The sequence below is a fragment of the Megascapheus bottae genome, unplaced genomic scaffold (assembly GCF_031878675.1).
Source record: "Megascapheus bottae isolate mThoBot1 unplaced genomic scaffold, mThoBot2.hap1 HAP1_SCAFFOLD_91, whole genome shotgun sequence".
Lineage (NCBI taxonomy): Eukaryota > Metazoa > Chordata > Mammalia > Rodentia > Geomyidae > Megascapheus > Megascapheus bottae.
The window spans coordinates 486,708-508,517 of NW_028327688.1; the positions used below are offsets into that span (position 1 = coordinate 486,708).

The window sequence follows — 21,810 nt, forward strand, 5'->3', positions numbered from 1 at the left end:
TGTGGTAACAAGGAATTGAACCCGGGTCCTCGTGCATGCTAGGCAAGCACTCTACCACTAGGCTAAACTCCAGGCCAGATGTAATGTTTTATTACATAGGTTAATATGTATCTATGACATACAAACCCTCAGCTTAATTTTAACTATGTTCTAAAATCTACGTGCCAGTGATTGTATATAGAGATTCCCTTCTTGAATACTTGTTTGTTAAACACATCATTTGAAAGATGATGTAAAAATAAATGTTAATAAATTCTTTAATTAAAAAACTAGACATAAATCTTCCCTATGACCCAGCCAAACCACCTCTGGACATCTAAGCCGAGCAGCAAGAGTCAGGATCTGACAAGGAGACTGCACAGCCATGTTCCTTACCACACTATTCACAATAGCCAAGATATGGAAAGGGACCTGATGCCCTAGAATAGATGAGTTGATGCCCCCCAAAATGCAAAAACAATAAAAGAAGAAGAAACCACAGCCGCACATGTTCTGTCTGATAAGTTCAAGTTATGTCTAAAATACACTGGGATATGACAAATTATACAGGGTTCTAGATACACATAGTGAGACCAGAAGAGGAGACAAATGTAAAGGAGTAATGGCTCTCTCTCTCTCTCTCTCTCTCTCTCTCTCTCTCTCTCTCTCTCTCTCTCTCTCTCTCTCTCTTTCTATTTTTGATAGGTTTGTCTTCTTTTCTTTATGGAAGGTATATTCATGTGTATATCATCAGGTGGGTAGGAAGAGGGTAGAGAACTCAAGGGGACAAAGGGGTGAAAAATGCAGCAGTGGCGCTCACTAGACACTGATATAAGTGAACTAGACAGTTCATGAGTGGAGGTGGGAAGGAGGGACGAGGGGAGACTGAGGGAACCGAAGATGCTGTATGAAAGGAAATGTACTCATTACCTGACTCTTGTCATTGTAATCCCTCTGTGTATTAATTTTTTAACTTAAGATCTTCTCAAAAATTAACTAAAGCCAAAGGGCTTTAAGCATGGCTCAGGTGGTCAAGCATCAAGCTAACAAGTGCAAGGCTTTGAGTGCAAAACCCACTAGAAAGGAGAGGGGAGGGGAAAGGAGGGGAGGGGAGGGGAGGGGAAATGAGGGGAGGGGAAGGGAAGGGAAGGGAAGGGAAGGGGAAGGGGAAGGGGAAGGGGAAGGGGAAAAAGAAGGGATGAAATCTTTGCCTGAGGATTCAAAGACCATAGTGAGTAAAACTGGGATGTCTGAGCATCATAAATCACAGTTGGGCTAACCAACTCTAACCACAAAGTAGTGGTCATAAGTGGAACCCTTCACTGCCAAGAATGCACAGAAAGCAAGAGAAAACCTGCTTCCTCATAAGAACAATCTTGCTGAACCGCTCAGGCCCACATAACTGTTTCTGTCCTGTCCATGCAGTTAGTGATTCCATACATCATAAAGACCTGAAAAACCCCCTGCCCCAGAAAATCCACAATGGCATCAGAGCATGTGACTCACATGGCTGTGGCAATACTCAGGTCCATACGTGTACTTTTAAAATAGAGGAACCTGGTGGCTTATGCCTGTAATTCTAGCTACTGCAGAGATCTGAGAATTGTGAGTCAAAGCTAGCCCAGGCAGGAAACTTTTGAAACTTATCTCTAACCATCAAAAATCCAGAAGTAGAGTACTAGCCTGAGTGAAAAAGCTGATTGAGAGTGCAAGGCCCCAGAGTTCAAGCCCTTGTTATCAGTACAATAGATAGATGACATATAGACAGACAGACAAACAGACAAATCTAAGGTGGGTCAGTCATGTCCTCCTCTACCATTACAGACACAAAACTCACTCCCTGCCTCAGCCATGGTACCATGGTACCTGTGTAATGTGTCCTTTAGAAGTGGACCAACTTATCTGACAGCTCTGAAATCAAAGGTAGGAAACCACAGCTCACACTCAACTTCTTAACTACCACAACCCAAAGGTAGATTGCATTAAATTTCCCTGAAAATCCTCATTATTCATTGTTCTGTTGCTACCCTCACCCTGCCAAAAAGAACAATGTGAGGGAGGAAAATATCTGCTGCAATCACAGCTTTTTGAAGATTCTTTTTTCCTGAATGATACAAAGAAAGTGACAAATGTATCTTTCCTTTCCTAATGGGATAAGTTCATTGAATATATTAATATATTTATTAATATAATAATTTTAATATATTAATATATATTAATGAAGATAAATCCATTCAGTGTGTTCTTTTTATGTAAATACTCTAAGTATATCCTAAATTTTGATATATATTGTTTATAAAATATAATACTTTGAGGGAAATAGTTTGGACCTTTATGGTTATCACTTTTTAACAATATAAGCAGTTTAATTTCCAGGATAATTACCATGTAATTTATCCAATAATTTTAAATAACTTATTGCTTTAAAAGCTAGTTCTGCTTTAGGGAAAATTTGCAATTTGCTGAAAAAAAATATTCGTAGTGCCATGCTGGGTTCATTTACCTCATTTCTGCCCACTACATAAAGCAGACTATTAAAATGTTCTGGAATTTATAACTGTTTCTTGATATAATATTCAAAATTGTGTCTCATCTCACTAAGCCTTCAACATAGCTGCAAAATGTTTTAAAGGCCTTTTCCTAAAATAATATGGTAGTCAAAACTACAGTAATAGATAACAGATTTCCTAGTTCACAGGATTCATGCAGCAGGTTTTAATTTGTATATATGTGTGTATGTGTGTGTGTGTGTGTGTGTGTGTGTGTGTGTGTGTGTGTGTGTATGTGTGAGTGTGTGTGTGTATGTGAGTCCTGGGACTTGAACTTGGGGCATGGGTACTGTCACTTAGCTTTTTCCACTCAAGGCTGCTGTGACCTGAGCCACATCTCCACTTTAAGCATTTTGCTGGTTACTTGGAGATAAGTGGCTCCAGGGCTTTCCTGCTTGGGCTAGCTTCAAATCTTAATCCTCAGATCTCAGCCCACTGGGTAGGTAGTTAAGATTACTGGTGTGAACCACTGGCAATCACCTTTTTTTTGCCAGTCCTGGGCTTGAGCTCAGGGCCTGAACACTGTCCTTGGACTTTCTCAAGGCTAGAGCTCTACCACTTGAGCTTCAGCATCACTTCCGGCTTTTTTCTATGTATGTAGTACTAAGAAATTTAACCTGGGTCTTTGTACATGTTAAGCAAGCACTCTACCACTAGGCCAAACTCCTGGCCCTAATCACCTTTATTAACTTGGCCTGTGTATGTATGTTTGCATGTGTGCAAGCTAAATGTTGAATTTATGTCCATCTATTAATTGATTCATTTCTGCCCCATTTATCTGTCCATCCTGTTTACCCACATAACCTTGTGATTCTCAAAGCTTCTGTTTCTTAGCCCAGAAATAGCTCACATTCACTATTTATAAATAATTGCTGGATCCAAACTGTTTGGGGAAAAGTCACTTGCATTTTTCTATGTTTGTTCTTTGTTATTGTTTGCTTTGTTTTGTGCTGGCTGTGGGACTTTAACTCGGGGCCTTGACATTGTCACTTAGCTTTGTCTATCAATGCTGGCACTCTACCACTTGAGCCATAGCTTCACTTCTGGATTTTTGGTGGTTAATTGGAGATAAGAACCTCACAGACTTCCCTGTCTAGGCTCCCTTCAGTGATCCTCCGATCTCAGTCTCTTGAGTAGCTAGGATTATGGGTATGAGTTACCAGGCTCTGCAGTTGTTTTAATATTTCAAAGTGGGGTGGAGACAAAGAGACTTGAGGTGAGAGGGCCTTAAACTCCACTAGCTACAGGAAGCAAAAAGCCGGTGTCCTCCTCAACAAACCTCATCTCTTTTCCGTTCCCTGTTCCACAGTCTGGGGTCTCTCTCCATTTCCTTTAGAACTCTGTCCTTTCCCTAGTTAACTTGTTATTCAAGGTTTGTCTATTAGATAACTGAACATAATATAAGTGGGAAGTACATCAACTAGTCTGTGACGGTGTTTTCCTTGATATTTCTCCCTGGAGGCTTGGAGCATCACCTACCACAGCTGGCTGACTTTCGTGCTGTTGATTTGGTCATGTACTCTTTGGATGATTCGAAACAGAAGAAAATATGCCATGATCAGCTCCCCATTTATGGCTGTTTATGGAAATCTGCTGTTGGTGTTACAGTATATATGGAGTTTTGAACTTCCTGAAATTAAAAAGGTACCTGGATTTCTAGAAAAGAAAGAACCAGGAGAACTTGCCTCAAAGGTATGTTGTTAGGAAAACAAGAAACCTAGAGACAAACAGAAAAACCGTAACAATAACCAAAAAAAAGTAATCATCATCATAATCTTATCCAGGGAAACTTTGAAAGACTAGGTTCTAAATACATATTGATTTTCACAAATGAACAGATGTGAGGCTGTGAGGAATAATTCATATTGCTCAAATGTCTCTTTCATCTAAGCATGGATGTGTATTATACCATGCTTTTGACTTTTACTAAAAATGGTAATTCTTTACTCTCAAAGAATTATAGCATGAATTATTTTTATACTAGTGTACAATGGTATAGTTCAAAATAGTTTAGTAGCAATTAGATGTGTAAATTGCAATGTCAACAAATGTAGAAAAATGAATAGAAATAGAAATTTTATTTTGCCAGTCCTGGAGCTTGAACTCAGGGCCTGAGCACTGTCCTTGGGCTTTCACAAGGCTAGAGCTCTGCCACTCAAGCCACAACTCCACTTCCTGCCTTTTTCTATGTATGTGGTACCAAGGAATCAAACTCAGGGCTTTGTGCATGCTAGGCAAGAACTCTACAATTAGTCAAAAGTCTCAGCCCAAAATAGAATTCTTTTTTTTGTGTGCGTCATGGGGCTTGAACTTGTCCTGAGTGCTGTCCTTGAGCTCTTCAGCTCAAGGTTACCACCCTACCCCTGGGCCTGGGCTTTGTCCCTGAGCTCTTCAGCTCAAGGCTACCACCCTGACCTTGAGCCCCACTTCTCATTTTCTAGAGGTTAATTGGAGATAAGAGTCTCGGGTCCTTTTGTGCCCAGGCTGGCTTTGAATTGTGATCCTCAGATCTCAGCCTCCTGAGTAGCTAGGATTACAGGCATGAGCCACCACGTCCAGCTCCAAAATAGAATTTTTTAAAATACGATGTAAAATATACCAAGGGATTATTGGTTGCTTGTCAATTTATTTATGAATTTGATTATAAGTTTGTTTATTAGTAAATTTTTATTATGGATATTTTGGAATGGATATGAAATATTAGCATTGTCTCTAAGTATATGCTAAAAATATCAGAGAAATTATGATAGCTTTATTTTTGTGCTGACAAAATCATAATCATTCCATTGCTCGTTCATTTTATTAAGATATTTTAAAATTTTTATTTGAGAAGATTGTGTCCTAACTTACTGCCTGTTTAGTTAGCAAAGTGATATATTTTAAATGCATATTTGATTTTTGTACATGACTTTTCTTTAAGACAATCAAAGCAATCTAATATGCAAAAGGAAAAAGCTTCATTCTCCCCACCAGTGATAGAGAAGAAATTTAGTGAGAAAAATAGAGACACTCATTAACATCACTGAAATTAATTTTTTCTGGGAGCAACAATTCCATCCTATATGGTGGGATACTTAGTACTACACCATAGGTTATATAAAGGAGGGCTATTGAGAAAAAAATCCTAGCAGGTGGCTCTCTGTGCTGTTTTTGTGGACTGTGAAAATGCTATCATTCATTCATCATAAACCCCACTTTCTTTCTGAGCTAAACTCCATGCCAAAACTCCCTCATAACACTATTGCTCACAAGTGCCTATCAAGGTCTTTTCTTTCACTCTCCCTCTCTTTCCCTTAAATGCAGTGGGAACAAGCTCCCACTCATATTCAACTAGTATATCTTTTTCCATAAGGAAAAAACTTAAAGAAATTCAAATTTTGTCTTCCTTGGTTGTGTGAACTTTAATATGATCCAGAGTATCACATGTTAACAAATGGGTGCCAGCAGAAGGTATCCCTACTACACTGTTGGTGGGGGTGTAAACTGGTTCAACCACTATGGAAAGCAGTATGGCGATTCCTCAGAAGACTAAACATAGAGCTCTCCTATGACCCAGCAATCCCACACCTTGGCATTTACCCAAAAGCCCAGAAACAAGGATATATTAAAGCCACTAACACAACGATGTTCACTGCAGCACTGTTTACCACAGCAAAGATAATGGAACCAACCCAGATGCCCCTCAGTAGATGATTGGATCAACAAGATGTGGTACTTATACACAATGGAATTCTATGCAGCCATCAGAAAAAAATGACATTGCCCCACTTGTAAGGAAATGGAAAGACTTGGGAAAAAATCATATTAAGCAAAGTAAGCCAGACCCAAAGGAACACAGGTTCAATGGTTTCCCTCATTTTTAATAATTAGTACACATCTAAGACTCTCCTAGCAGAGGATTACAATAGCTCAAAACCTAGGTACATAAGGTCATATAGGATGAGACTAAGTGAAAGGAACTCTAGGATATGGAAACAAGAGCTTTATCTCGTGTGATTGTTGTTCTCAATGTAATATGCTATTTCTCTTCTCTTTTGTTGCCCTTTGGTTAATCTCATATTGTTACTGTATCTGACTTTGCTACCTCATATATTGTTTATTTTAATATTTTTATTGTAATTAATAAAAGGGTTACATGATATTTGCCAGATAGAAGGTGCATTAATTTACATACATTGATACCCTTTCACATGTCTTGGTCCCATTATCCTTCCCCCACCCTCCCCACCCGTCTTGGTTTTCCCCCCTTCCCTATCAAATTTCAAATAACCAAATACAAATAAATTCAATATATCAGATAACAAAGTGAGATACTGTAACAATATGAGATACCCAAGAGAGAGCGAAGGAGATGAGAGATAACATAGTACATTAAGGACAACAATCATTCGTTATATGGCTTTTGTTTCAATATCCTGAAGGTCCTTTCAATTAGCTTCATACTATATGGCCTTATGTATCAAGATTTTGCTCTATTGCAGATCTCTGCTAATAGAGCCCAAGGTTTCTACTGATTATGACGAATGAGGGAAACCACTGAGCCTAAGTTCCTTTGAGTCTGGCTTACTTCACTTAATAGGATTTTTTCTAAGTCTTTCCATTTCCTAACAAATGGGGCAATGTCATTCTTTCTGACAGCAGCATAGAATTCCATTTTGTACAAATACCACAACTTGTTGATCCACTCATCAACTGAGGGACATCTAGGTTGGTTCCATATCTTTGCTATGGTGAATAGTGCTGCAATGAACATTGTTGTGCTAGTGGATTTAGTATGCCCTTTTTTCTGGATGGTTGGGTAAATGCCAAGTAGTGGAATTGCTGGGTCATAGGGGAATTCTATGTTTAGTCTTTTGAGGAACTGCCACACTGCTTTCCATAGTGGTTGAACGAGTTTGCACTCCCACCAACAGTGTAGTAGTGATCCCTCCTGGCCACATCCCCTCCAGCATCTGTTATTATTCTTTTTCCTGATCCTGGCCATTCTAACTGGAGTGAGGTGGAATCTTAGAGTTGTTTTGATTTACATTTCTTTTATGACCAGAGATGTTGAGCATTCCTTCATGTGTCTATAGGCCATTTTTGTTTCTTCTTCAGAGAAGACTCTCTTTAAGTCTTTGGCCCATTTTTTAATGGGATGGTTGTTACTTTGGAGATTAGTTTTGGAGTGATTCAATTTTTTGAGTTGTTGATATATTTTAGATATGTACCTCGTATATTGTATATATGTTTATTTATTTATTTGAAGTTGGAAAGAGAAGGGGGAAAACAAGATGATTTGGAAGGGGTGGGGGAGGGAAATGGGGACAAAAACATGAGAAGGGGTATCAATGTGTGAGAAGTAATGCACCTACTACATGGCAAATGTAACTGTAACCCTGACATTACCCTGACAATAATTTTTTTAATGGGTGCCAGGCCCAGGAATGTGGCCTAGTGGTAGAGTATTTGCCTACTATGCAAGAGGTCCTGGGTTTGATTCCTTGGTACCACACTCACAAAAATAAGTCAGAAATGTTTCTGTGGCTCAAATGGTAGAGTGCTAACCAGGAGAAAGCTCAAGGTCAGTGCCCAGACCCTGAGTTCAAGCCCCAGGACTGGCAAAAAGAAATGGGTGCCAACTCAAAACTAAGGTTCTGTATTTTATAATAAATTTGATTTCAACCTAGAACTAATTTTTTCAAAAGTATGAAGTAAGCAGCAAATCCTAATCACAAGACATTTTCAGGAAAATAGATGGAATTAGAGATTACCATGTTTGGTTCAAGCACAAATATTTCATGTTTCCATTTTTCTGTGGAATCTGGATCTAACAGGCATATGTGTGTATATATATTATTATGCATTACACATCATATAATCATGTGTATAATTACATGTGTATTGTGTATGTGTATACATATAAATATATCAAGTATAATATGTACAAATATTACTGTGGGACTATTTATGAGGATGAAGAGAAGAGGAAGGGGAAAGAATGATAGAGGACAAATAATGTTGTCTATGTATGTAGACAATACAATCTCACTGCAAATTGTTGTAAAATAGGAGGGGAGGGAGGCTAGGAAAAGAATAAGGCAAGTTAGTATGATTCAATTATTATAAATGCTTACATCAAATTCTACAGTGAAACCCTCTGCACAATGATTTATACACTAAATTAAAAAACTGAATGACAGGAAAGTAAAAGATACCATGTTGGAAGTGGTCTGGTACTAGTATGAGTGGGACAATGGAGAGAGTAAAAGAGGGTGCATAAGGTCAATTACTGTATATACAAAATGCAACTAGAACAATGAAACCTGTTAAAGTTGTTTTAGGAAAGGCCGAGGGGATGCAAGAAGGCGGTGGAAGGAGGGAATTTGAACAGAGTACTTTGTGTGCATGTGTTTAGATATCACCATGAATCATTCATCATACAACTAATAGATGCTAATAAGAACTCTTGATTCTATATGTCTGGATTATACTCATCTTCCCCAGAGAAAATCGAGATCTGCTGCTGCCTTCTGCTAAGCTTTCTGCATTTGTCCCAGCTTTAGTCAATTCATGCTGACTTTCAGAATTTAGTGCCGAAGTTTCAGAAGTGCAAGCATTCTAGATCTTCACTTCATGAGATCCTGGACATGAATCGAGAAGCCCTTATTTATAGCATGATAAATATTTATAGCAGGACTTGTTTATAGCTTTGTTTGTACAAGGGGGAGTTCCCTCTATATTTGCATACAATGTACCTTGATTCAGAGTTAACCACTCTTTTGCCACTCTCCCTTCTCCCCATTCCCACTTCCCAGTCTCAGAAATCTTCATTTTTTTCATTTTCAAACATGTACCTTAAGGATCTGAGTCATTTTTCTCCTCCCCTTTCCATTAGGATCCATACTCCAAACAGGACATGTTTCACCTTTCTAATAATCAGTTTTATTACAGTTATTCAAAGAGATTTCACCATGTGTTTTCACACATACAGAAACAGTACTTTAAACATATTGATCACGTACCTTCCTGTATGTATTTACAGCTATGTTTACATTTTATATATAGTTCTCTTATAAAAGAAAGCATGTGTGCTCTGTGTGCCCTTCTGGACTTTGCTTAATTCATTTAATATGGTCTCCATACACATTCATTTTCCTGCAAATGACATAATTCCATTGTTCTTTATGGCTAAATAATAGTACATTCATATGCATATTACATATATATTACATTATAAAGAATATTCTATTATATATCCATTATATACTCATTATATATGTACACATCATATATCATCGTATATAATACTCATAGATAGGATGAAGAGAGAGAGAGAGAGAGAGAGAGAGAGAGAGAGAGAGAGAGAGAGAGAGAGAGAGAGAGAGAGAGAATAAGAGAATTTTCTAGGTTGATGAATCAGTCTTAAAAGCATCTGGGCTGTTTCCAAAGCTTGGCTATTGTGAATAATTCTGCAGTGCACATGCCTGTGCAGGCGCCTTTATTTCTTCATTTACATTCCTACAGATAAATGTCCAAGAGTGCTGTCACTGGATCATAAGGACATTCTATTGTTACTTTTCTTTTTGAGGAACCTCCTTTTGATTTCCATGTTAGTGTATGTGACCATAGCTTACAGCTTATAAGATTTCCTTTCTCCCTGCAACCTCACAAATACTTGTTGCTACTTGTGATCTTTAGAATGGCCATTCTGAATGAAGTAAGGAAAGCTCAGTGTCATTTTGACTGCTAAGGATAATAAGCATATCTTCATATATTTATGGACCAGTTGTACACCTTTTGGGAAGTGTTTGTTCAAATCATTTGCCTTTAATTGTACTGTTGATTCTTTGAGATATTTTTGAATTCCTTGTAAATTCTGGTTATTAATTCTTTTTCAGGTGTATAGCTGAGTTACCATGGTACCTATTTCCTTTGCTGTACTAAAGCTTTTTAGTGTGGTGCAATCTCATATGTCAAGCCTTGCTCTTATTTGTTGAGCTATTTAGAGTTATAATCAGGAAGTTACTGCTCCTGCCTAAATGCTCCAGTGCTTTCCCCATTCTTTCTGCTTCACAGTTTCAGATGTACATTAAGGTCCTTGATCCATTTGGTTAAAATTAGTACAAGATGAGGAATATGCATGTGGATATCCAGTTTTCTAAGCACTCTAAGATACATTTTGCAGCCTTTGCATTTTTTCCTCTTTGTATTCAGCTCGCGAGTGTTTTTAAATGAACAAACCATGTGATGTATGAATTGCATTGTAATGCCGTTATCAACAGAAAATGCTATTAGATATCAGATATTACATTCTCTAAAAATGTAACCTTTTCCCCTAGCCCTTAGAGAAATGTTAATCAAAAGTTTAGACACTAGAGCTTGGAATGTAGCCTAGTAGTTGAGTGCTTGCCTACCATGCATGAAGCCCTGGGTTTGATTCTTTAGTACACATATATCAATAAAAGCTAGAAATGGTGCTGTGGCACAAGTGATAGAATGCTAGCCTTGAGAAAGCTCAAGAACAGTGCCTAGTCCCTGAGTTCAAGCACAAGGGCTGGCAAAAAAAAATGGTTAGACACTTAAGACTCTTCTTTCTGTGCAGGAAGATTGAAGGGAAACAATCTGGGGTTCTATTTTCTAGAATGAAAATGTTTTGATATCTCTAGAACTCCTCAGAATTAGAGGAGTGTTACACATGAAACACATCCTCAACACATCCTCCTTTCCTAATCATAGTGACATCCCACTGAGGAGAAAAATCAAGGACAGGGATCATGGAGGAACGTGGTTACTGATATTGATATATTCATCTTCCTGGAACAATATGCAGTGCCCATGTGCTTCTATCCTGCAACCCCCCCACACACACATACGCACATCAAAGGTGGAAAAATCAATTCCTTTGTGTTGGAAACCTAGTGGAGGCAGTGATTTGATTTTAAATTAAAAGGCTAATAATATATGGTGCTTCCATTACCCTATGGAGGATGTGTTTGTACTGCAGATGGTACTGAGTTATTTTTCTCACTCTGATTTCAGATTCTTTTCACTATTACCTTTTGGCTGCTTCTGAGACAGCACCTCACAGAGCAAAAGGCCCTTCAGGAAAAGGAAGCTCTTTTGTCTGAAGTCAAGATTGGAAGTGAGGAGCTTGAAGAGAAAGGTAAGCCCTCTGGGGAGTATTGGAGTACAAATTTCTATGCTGAGCAGAATTACAAAGAGCTCCAAATACACCTGAAAAAAAATACACTCTGAGGGGCTGGGATTTTGGCCTAGTGGTAGAGTGCTTGCCTAGCATGCACAAAGACCCACGTTCAATTCTTCGGTACCATAAACACAGAAAAGCCGGAAGTAGTGCTGAGGCTCAAGTGGTAGAGCACTAGCCTTAAGAAAGTCCAAGGACAGTGCTGAGGTCCTGAGCTCAAGCCCCAGGACTGGCAAAAACAAAACCAAACAAACAAACAAAAAACACCCTGGACTTTAGATGGAGTTAAAGTTGATTGTGAACTTGAAGCCACAAATAACAGTAGTAGAGACTGTAGCCTTTAATCTTAGTTCTTTAAAGTTTTATAAAATTTGATGTTAGGATAGAACCCATGATTTTAACACTGTAAGACTCCACAGGGCAATTTTACAATTCCCCATTGTATGTTCACAAAAGACATGGCCAAAAGAAGAAGCAACTGAGAGGCAGAAAAATGTAATGATTTCTTCAAGGGCATATGAAAAACTAACGTCATTTTTATTTTTTGAATGTGGTTTACTTTGTTTAATGTGATAGTCTCATGGCATAATTTCAGTGAGAAATGGAACCCAAGAACTGACTTAAATATGCTTAATTAAAATCCTCTTCTTTTCTAAAAACAAAATATCACTAAAGAAAGGGAGGAAAGGAGGACGGGAAAGGAGAAGTAAGTTAGCTGATCAGCATCTCTATGCTTTTAATGATAAATAGGTAAAAGGGAACAGTTTGCTCCCCAACTCTGTGGACTTATCATTAGTGATAATATTGATATTTAGAGGACTGGAAACATTATGAGGTCAAGAGGCATTCTGTGTTGTAACTGTATATGACTTTGTTACTGGGTATATTGTATATATGTTTATTTGAAATAGGGAAGGGATTTGAAATAGGGAAGGGCAGGGAGAAAATGCAATGATTAGGGGGAGGGAAATGGGGTCAAAAACATGAGAAGGGGTACCAATGTGACAGAAATAACGCACCTACTACCTGATGAATGTAACTGTAACCCTTCTATACATTATCCCAACAATAAAATTAAAAAAGAAGCATTCAGTTTTGGACAGGTTACTCTCAAAAACCTGGCTAGTAACCTTAATGAGATTATCTCTGAGCATATAGCTGTATATTAAATCACACAGTAACAAAATATATCGTGGAGAGTCAAATCTTGCCTTCATAGGATTGAATATCTACTCAGCAGATCAGTTAGCCAATTAATTTTGGTAAAGAATGGTTCATGTAAGATAAATAATCTAATCCTTCATTTTCACACATCTTACTCTGAGAATCTACTGAGTTTCTTGAATGGATTATTTACATTAGATAGATTTGGTGACCCAGGGATTAAGTCCTGAGTATTAACATATTTCAAAACAAGATGAAGCATCTTAATTCCAATGCATAAAATTAATTTGTGATAATTCCTCATACATGATTTAAGCTAAATGATAGCTTTATTTGTAGATTTAGATACTTACAGGCATACATTAAGATTAAGGTTGTTAGGATTAATTACAGTCAAGTACTGCTTAGATTGTATAGAGCCATGAAAGAATGAGAATTTAAAACTGATAGTTATTTTCACTTACATTATCATTATATATTTATTTTGTAGATTCTAAATCTATGAAATAACAAATTGAAGAAAAATTCTAGAAAGAGATTAGTATAAAATATTACCAAAGTTATTTTCTTTTAACTACATTTCAGGAAGGCTATGAATTCAGTGTCAATCTTGCTTTGTGTCTTAGACTAGTCTAAAATCACCCAAGTTATATACTAACTCATAAAATACATGCATTTTGTGGTGTTTGATGACATAAGTATCAAATTTACATACCATGGAACTATTTTCTCAATAAATCTCATTTTTAAACTAAAAAAAAATACATGCATTTGCGTCCCATGTACATTATAGAGCCAAAATGCAGTATCTGTCAGACAAATCAGAGTGGTAATGGCACTGTTTTCTATTTTGAAGATGAAGAACTTCAAGGTATACAAGTGGAAGGAGAACCCAGGGAGAAGGAGGAAGATGAGGAAATAAAGGAAGAGAAGCAAGAGAAAATGAGGGAGGAGGAAGAGGAAGAGGAGGAGGATGACCAGGACATCATGAAGGTGCTAGGCAATCTGGTGATAGCCATGTTCATCAAGTATTGGATCTATGTCTGCGGGGGCATGTTCTTCTTCCTCAGCTTCGAGGGGAAAATAGTAATGTACAAAATCATCTACATGGTGCTCTTCCTGTTCTGTGTGGCCTTGTACCAGGTAGGTAAAGATTGCTCTCCAGTTTTCAATGGTTTTTATCTATGAACTTTCTTTGCCGATATATATATATATACATATGCACAAATATATATGCATGTGTGTGCATGCATGTTCATGTGTATGTGTGTGTGTGTGTGTGTGTGTGTGTGTGTGTGTGTGTGTTTGTATTGCCAGTCCTGGGGCTTGAACTCAGGACCAGGACACCGTCCCTGAGCTGTTTTTGCTCCAGGCTAGCATTCCAGCACTTGAGCCACAGCTCCAGTTCTGGCTTTTTCTATTTATGCAATACTGAAGAATCCATGACAGGGCTTGGGCATGCTACCACTAAGCCACAATCTCAGCCATTTTCCAATATTTTTAAGGGTTTATAATTCTATGAACATATCGTAGAGAATGATTAATAAAATTCAAGAATTATCCAGGTGTGGTGGCACATGCCTGTAATCCTAGCTACTCAGGAGGCTGAGATCTTAGTATCATAGATCAAAGCCAGCCTGGGGCCTAAAGACCATGAGACTCTAGAAAACTGGGAGTAGTGCTGTGGGCCGGTAGCCTTGAGCTGAAGAGCTCAGGGACAACACCCAGGCCCAGAGTTCAAGCCCCATAATCGACAAAAACAAAAAAACATTAAAAGAGGTATCAATGTATGTGAAGTAACACACACTCTATCTGGCAAATATAACTGTAACCCTATTAATCACAACTTAAAAAAAATTCAAGCATTGTCTTCAAAATCCTAAAATGGGAGGTGACTACTGTCAATTCATTCTCAACTATAAACTTTTAGATACTTAGATCAGAAAAAGTTCATTAATTTATCATAAAGTCTTAATTTAAAGAAGAAATCTGGGCTGGGAGTTTGGCCTAGTGGCTGAGTGCTTGCCTAGCATGCACAAAGCCCCAGGTTCGATTCCTCGGTACCACATACATAAGAAAAAGCCAGAAGTGGTGCTGAGGCTCAAGTGGTAGAGCTCTAGCCTTGAGAAAGTCCAAGGACAGTGCACAGGCCCTGAGCTCAAACATAGGACTGGCAAAAAATGAAAGAAAGAAAGAAAGAAAGAAAGAAAGAAAGAAAGAAAGAAAGAAAGAAAGAAAGAAAGAAAGAAAGAAGGAAAGAAGGAAGGAAGGAAGGAAAGAAAGAAAGAAAGAAAGAAAGAAAGAAAGAAAGAAAGAAAGAAAAAGAGAAAGAAAGAAAAAGAGAAGAAAGAAAGAAATTTGTATAGCTAGATTATATTTTTGAATATATAATACATTAAAAGCAATGTTAAGATCATCTTAAACAATAGAGGATTCCCTGGTTAGCTATTATTTCAAAGCTTGATGTCAAGAAAACTACTAATACATGTGTGTATGTGTGTGTACACATTTGCATGCATGTGTACATTAAGTGCGTAAGTATTTTCTTAACTACAATTTGTAAAAAGATAATATTAAAATGATTTGGTGTTTGTACACACAGTTTTAACTGATCTAGAAGAAATCCAATGATAGTAATAATAAAATTATAAATAAAATAATAAAATAGTAACAGTAAAATATTCTTGCAGGAACCAACAAACCAAATAAAGCCACAAAAATAAACCAGAGTATATAGGACAGAGATATAAAAGCTCTCAAAAATCAATAATAATCTTTAACATTGTTTTAGTGTGTGTGTGTGTGTGTGTGTGTGTGTATGCGCAAGTACCAGGGTTTGAACTCCGGGCCTAGGCTCTGTCCTTCAGTCTTTTTGCTTAAAACGGATGCCACAGCCACCCTAGTTGAATGGTTTGAGTATATACCAGTTACAACACCTGTATGGATTCTAGTCAATTCTTCCAGCTTTTTGGTGGGGAATTAGAGAGGAGTCTCATGGGCTTTCCTGCCTGGGCTGGCTTTGAGCTGTGACCCTTAGTGGCCAGTCTCTTGAGTAGGATTACAGGAGTGAGCCTTTGGCACCCAGATTTTGAACACTTTTTTAAAAGTATATGCTTACAAATGGGGTGATGTCATTTTTTTCTGATGGCAGCATAGAATTCTATTGTGTGTAAATACCACATCTTGTTGATCCACTTATCAATTGAGGGGCATCTAGGTTGGTTCCATATCTTTGCTGTGGTAAATAGTGCTACAGTGAACAGCATTGTGCTAATGGATTTAGTATGTCCTTGGACACTCCTAGCAGAGGTCTACAGGAGGACAAACCCTAGATACATAAGGCCGTATAGGATGAGGCTAAATGAAAGGACCTCCAGGATATGGAAACAAGAGCTGTATAATGTGATTGTTGTTCTTAATGTACTATGTTATTTCTCATTTCTTTTGTTGTCCCTTGGTTATCTCATATTGTTACAGTGTCCTATCTTGTTATCTGGTATATTGTATATATGTTTATTTATTTGAAATAGGATAGGGAAGGGGAAAACAAGATGAGGGGAAGGGTGGAGGGAGGGAAATGGGGACAAAAACATGAGAAGGGGTATCAATGTTTGTAAAGCAATGTACCTTCTATCTGGTGAAGGTAATGTAACCCTTCTATTAATTACAACAAAAATAAAATAAAAAGTATATGCTAAACAATCTCTAATGACTATCCATAGCTTATGATAAAGACTCCTGTATGATTATTTTACATTGTTATTACTAAAACCCCATATTGGATTTCAGAACTGATGCAGTTTCCTTGACCAGTAACAACCACCATAACATAGTATTAGCTGAGTGCCATCAAAAGATGAGATAATGTGCTAGAAACCTTCTAAGTATCATCTTACTGTTCTCATTTTATATTTGTGCTCATCTTGGGGCTTGAACTCAGGCCCTGGGGAACGTCTCTTAACTTCATTACCCATGCACTAGACCACTTGAGCAAAGGCTCCACTTCGGGCTTTTTGATAGATGTAGATAGATACAGATACTTGGAGATAAAAGTCCTAGGGTCTCATAAGATGTTCCTGCCTGAAGTTGGCTTTGAAGTGTGAGCCTCAAATTTCATCCTCCTGAGTAGGATTATAGGTATGAGCCACCTGTACCCTGCTTTAGTGTCTGCATAACAGCTCTGCAAAGTATCTACTTACTGAGGAGAACACTGAAGTTGCTTAGCAACTGTTCACAATAGCTAGTATAACCCCAAGTCTAACGAAGATCCACCCACTTAAAGATGAACGCCTTAAAGAATTTTAAAAATCGGACTATTTTCCAACATTTTTCTATAGGATCACTTGTTTTAGTTAAATGATGTAAAAATGTGGTGAGTTTTCCAATAGCATGTTTGTCTTCTTTGTCTTTTGTGATTCTCAGGTGCACTATGAATGGTGGAGAAAAATCCTGAAATATTTTTGGATGTCAGTGGTGATCTATACTATGTTGGTGCTTATCTTTATATATACATATCAATTTGAAAACTTCCCGGGCCTGTGGCAAAATATGACCGGATTGAAAAAAGAAAAGTACGTGATTTTGGTGCAGGATGGAATGAGAAGCACCTAAGCCAGTTGAATAGTCTGAGAATATGTTGCTTACAGCACCTAATGGATTCTAATAAAACAGGATGATTTGGGGAGATTATACATACTGGGATATGAACTCTTTTTTCTTTGTTTTTCTTCTTTTAAAGCTTAAAATGTAGTAGCTATTCCACAAATATTGGCTGACAAATTAATGTTTTTCAGCCCTATTTCAAGAAAGTGTTCCTTTCTGTTGTTGGTTTATGGGAAATGCATCTGTACAGTACTGCATCCAACTTCTGCCTTCTGTGTGCAGCTTTGTCCTTTAGCTCAAAGACTTATGTAATTCATGTGCTCTACATCAAGCAAAGCCTTTTCTTTTCCATGTTTCTTGGCTTAGACTGAAAGTGAACTTAGAGCCATACAGAAGCCATTTGCTCAGGTACTGAGGGCCCAACGATGTAGAGATATCATGGCCTGTATGATTAATGGATGGTGCTTTCTCCTTTTCTAATTTGCTTCTCTAAACATCTGGAATTAGTTTGGAAGCCTGGCCAGCACTGAGAGTTGGATGATAAAGTATTAAGAAGAAAAGGAATAAAAAGGAGTCAAGCAGTGGGGTATTCTGTCTATAATCCATGCTTTTCATAAGGCAGCTATCTGAGGATCATAGTTCAAAACTAGCCTGGGCAAGAAAGTCTGTAAGGTTTTTGTTTTTGTTTCATTTTTTGTGGGTCATGGGACTTGAACTCGGCTGGGTGTTGTCCCTGAGCTCTACAGCTCAAGGTTACCACCCTACCCCTGGGCCTGGATGTTATTCCTGAGCTCTTCAGGTCAAGTCCACCACCCTACTCCTGGGCCTGGATAGTATTCCTGAGCTCGCCAAGCCCCACTTCCCTTTTTCTAGAGGTTAACTGGAGATAAGAGTCAGGTCCTTTTGTGCCTGGGCTGACTTTGAACCTTGATTCTCAGATCTCGGCCTCCTGAATGGTTAGGATTACAGGTGTGAGCCACCGGGCCTGGCAAGTCTATGAAATTCTTATCTCCCATAAACCAATTTAAAAAAAAAAACAGAGGTAGAACGTTGACCAAGTGGTAGAGCACTGGCTTTGAGCAAAAAAACTAAGATGCAGCACCTGAGTTCAAGCCCCAGAACTGGTACACACTGGCAACAAGAACAAAAAAAATGTCATGTAGCTAAATAAACACATCTGCCATGTTTATTTACAAATTTTATTGAATACTCATCCTGGGGATACAATAGGAAACAAGAAAATCTAAGTCTTATGAGGTCTACCAACCACTTACTCTCTCCAAGTTTATTTCAAATTGTGGTGAGTCTGTGCAGGAAAAGTGCAGGCTGATGGAATGGTAGGGGAAACTATAAATTGTGGTTTCAATTGTCTTCTAAGCAGGTGTCCTTTTAACTCTCCTTGAAGGTTAAGAAACAACTTGTATTGGGAAAAGTCGGGGTGGGTTTCAGGTACAGAAGAGAACTCCTGAAGGAACCAGTACCAGATTCAAATGTTCTGTGACAAGACTGAATGTGGCCTGATACATGTGAGGAACTCACAGAAGTTTTGCCTGTTGAGAGGAAAGGAAAGGGACAGTGGGGAAATTTCATTTGGACATTTCCAAGGACTTAAAGATCGCTGACCAATTGAGAAAACTTGAGGTGTAGTAAATAAAAATGAGACAACATCTTATATAACAGCTATGAGAAACAAGGGGAATTCTCTCTGACCAGATCAGGGCAAAGACAGATAGATTGCAACACTGGCTGGTTAGAGAATGTTAAAGCAAATGCAGAGGAATGTGTTAAGAAGGGAAGGAATCATGGTTTCCTGAGTTCTGAACTTCGTGCAGGGCAGATGGGTATATTGTTTACTGATGCAGAGAAAACCAGCATAGAAATAGGAACATAAAGAGAAACTTCTCTAAGGAAAAGAGGGAGAGCATGAACAGTTTTCAGAACACTAAGTATGAAGTTACCTTGGAACAGCTAGTTTTCATTAGCAATGTGGGGATGAGAGCTCACAGGAAAAGGCATTTATGTCTTTGGTATTAGGATGGTGGATTAATCCCTGGGACATAGTGAGAGCACCAGGAGAAAAAGACAAGTGGAGAAGTGATCCCAAAGTGAGTCCTGGGGATATTTCAGTGTCTAGAGGTACAGAGAGACGGGGCAGGGTGGGGGGAAGGAGGAAGGGAGGTAAAGAGAGAAGGAAAGGAGAATATGGTAATGGAAAAGAAAGCCAGGAATGTGTAGTAATATCTTGACAAGGATTATTTCAGGGACAAGAGGAAGATAGATAGCCATTGAACTTGGCAGTGTCAAGGTTGTTTATGTCCATGGTAAAAGCAAGTGGCTTGGATTAGTGAAAATAAAAACTAACTCAGGGTGGTGTTCAAGAAGAATACCAAGAATGAGGGTGATGAGAGAGCACCTGACAGTGCCTGCATTGTCCAAGAAAGCATCTTGCTTTTTGTCTTGTTTTCAACAGGCTTGAGGATCTTGGCTTAAAGCAGTTTACTGTGGCTGAATTATTCACTCGCATATTCATCCCCACCTCCTTTCTGCTGGTGTGCATTTTACACCTTCACTATTTCCATGACCGCTTCCTTGAACTCACAGACCTCAAGGCCATCCCCAGCAAGGAAGACAACACCATCTACAGGTGAGCCAGTGAAGTACTTAACTCTTGTTATCAGGAAGTTAAGATCTGTTAACAAGTTTTTGTGAATCTAGTGTTCTATTTCATGCAGAGAGGGAGGGAGGGACGGGGAGAAGGAGAGAGAGACAGAAACAGAGACAGAGAGAGAGACAGAGAGACAGAGAAAGTAACACAGAAAGAATACAGACTATTTGATAACACTTTCTGAAATAGTTTAGAATGAATTACAACTGATTCATGTAGAGTGTTCTCTAATCCCATAAGTAGATTCACAAGAGCTTTGATCATAATTCTAAAATCCATTGATGGGGCCAGAAGGTAGAGTGCTCACCTAGCATGTATGAAGCCCTGAGTTCGATTCCTTTGTACCACATATACAGAAAGAGCCAGAATAATGCTAGCCTTGAGCAAAAAGTGTCCAAGGACAGCACCCAGACCCTAAGTTCAAGCCCCAGGACTAGCAAAAAAAACATCATTGCCGATTCAGTGTGTGTGTGTGTGTGTGTGTGTGTGTGTGTGTGTGTGTGTGTGTTTGCAAATGCACACATGCATGCATGCTGGTACTGCAGCTTGAACTTGAACTTAGGGCCTTGAATTCTCAACTTTTTTTGCTCAAGGCTGTTACTACCACTTGAGCCACACCTCTATTTACCTCTATTTTCAGTTCTTTGTTGGTTAATTAGAGTTAGGAATGTCATGGACTTTTCTTCCTGTGCTGGTTTGGAACCATGATCCTTAGGTCATGAACCACCAGCAGCACCCAGTCTGGCGGTGGGTATTTTGTGTGTACACTGGTTATATGTTTTTAGGACATTCATAGCATAATTCAGGAGTGAGTTTTGCATTTTGCTAACTACGTATAAAAAAACACCACAAGAATATGATTTTTAAATTCTAGAAAGGGTGAACCTTAGCCAAAAGCAGAGAAACTGCAGTCTGCTAGCAATCAAGAAAGTATCTAAGAAGAGGAAATAAAGACAATGTCTTCTTTTAACTGTTTACTGTGGCTTTCTCTTCGTCAATAAATATAAATTATTTAGAAGTAATAGACAGGATATGGCTTCTCTATGTTTACTGAAACTATAATGGGTTATCACAAATCCTCCTTTGCTATCATGGGAAAATTATAATCATTCTCTTGATTTTAATGCTGAGCAATTTTGTTCTGTCCCATACTTAGTCTATGATTGAGTTCTTAGAAAAATACTTGCTACATGAAACTAATAGAGCAAAAAAAAGAAAAACTGACACTAGTATAAAAGCACAAATGATTGGAAATTTAATTCTTTAATTTCTAAGGAAATAATTGATCACACGATTACATCATGAAGTAGACTAAATCTCTCATTCTCAGTTTTCTGTTCCAGGAAGAACTGAAATTACAGGTAACTCTGAAATACTGCTATTTGATAATGAAATATACTTTGTGATACTGTAGATTTGCTTTCTGTATTGGTTTGGTTTAATGTCATACTTAGTTTTCATTCTGAGTAGACTCTCCAAGTGACTACCAGCCAATAGCATGGTGAGATGCCAGTCAGTGTGGTTCTTAGCCATCTTGCCTGTGTGCGGATGGGGCTAAATGATCAGGCTTCCATACATTTACTCCGATCTCTGTAACTATAACCAGGCATTGGGAAATCTTAAGTGTTTTAGAAACCTGTGCTTGCTGATAATGGAAATCACCT

General features: G+C 38.2%; 1 pseudogene; it reads left to right on the forward strand.

Annotated features, from left to right (window-relative positions):
* LOC150039514 (piezo-type mechanosensitive ion channel component 2-like) overlaps window positions 1-21,810 on the forward strand; it is a 157,201-nt pseudogene that overhangs the window by 49,338 nt on the left and 86,053 nt on the right.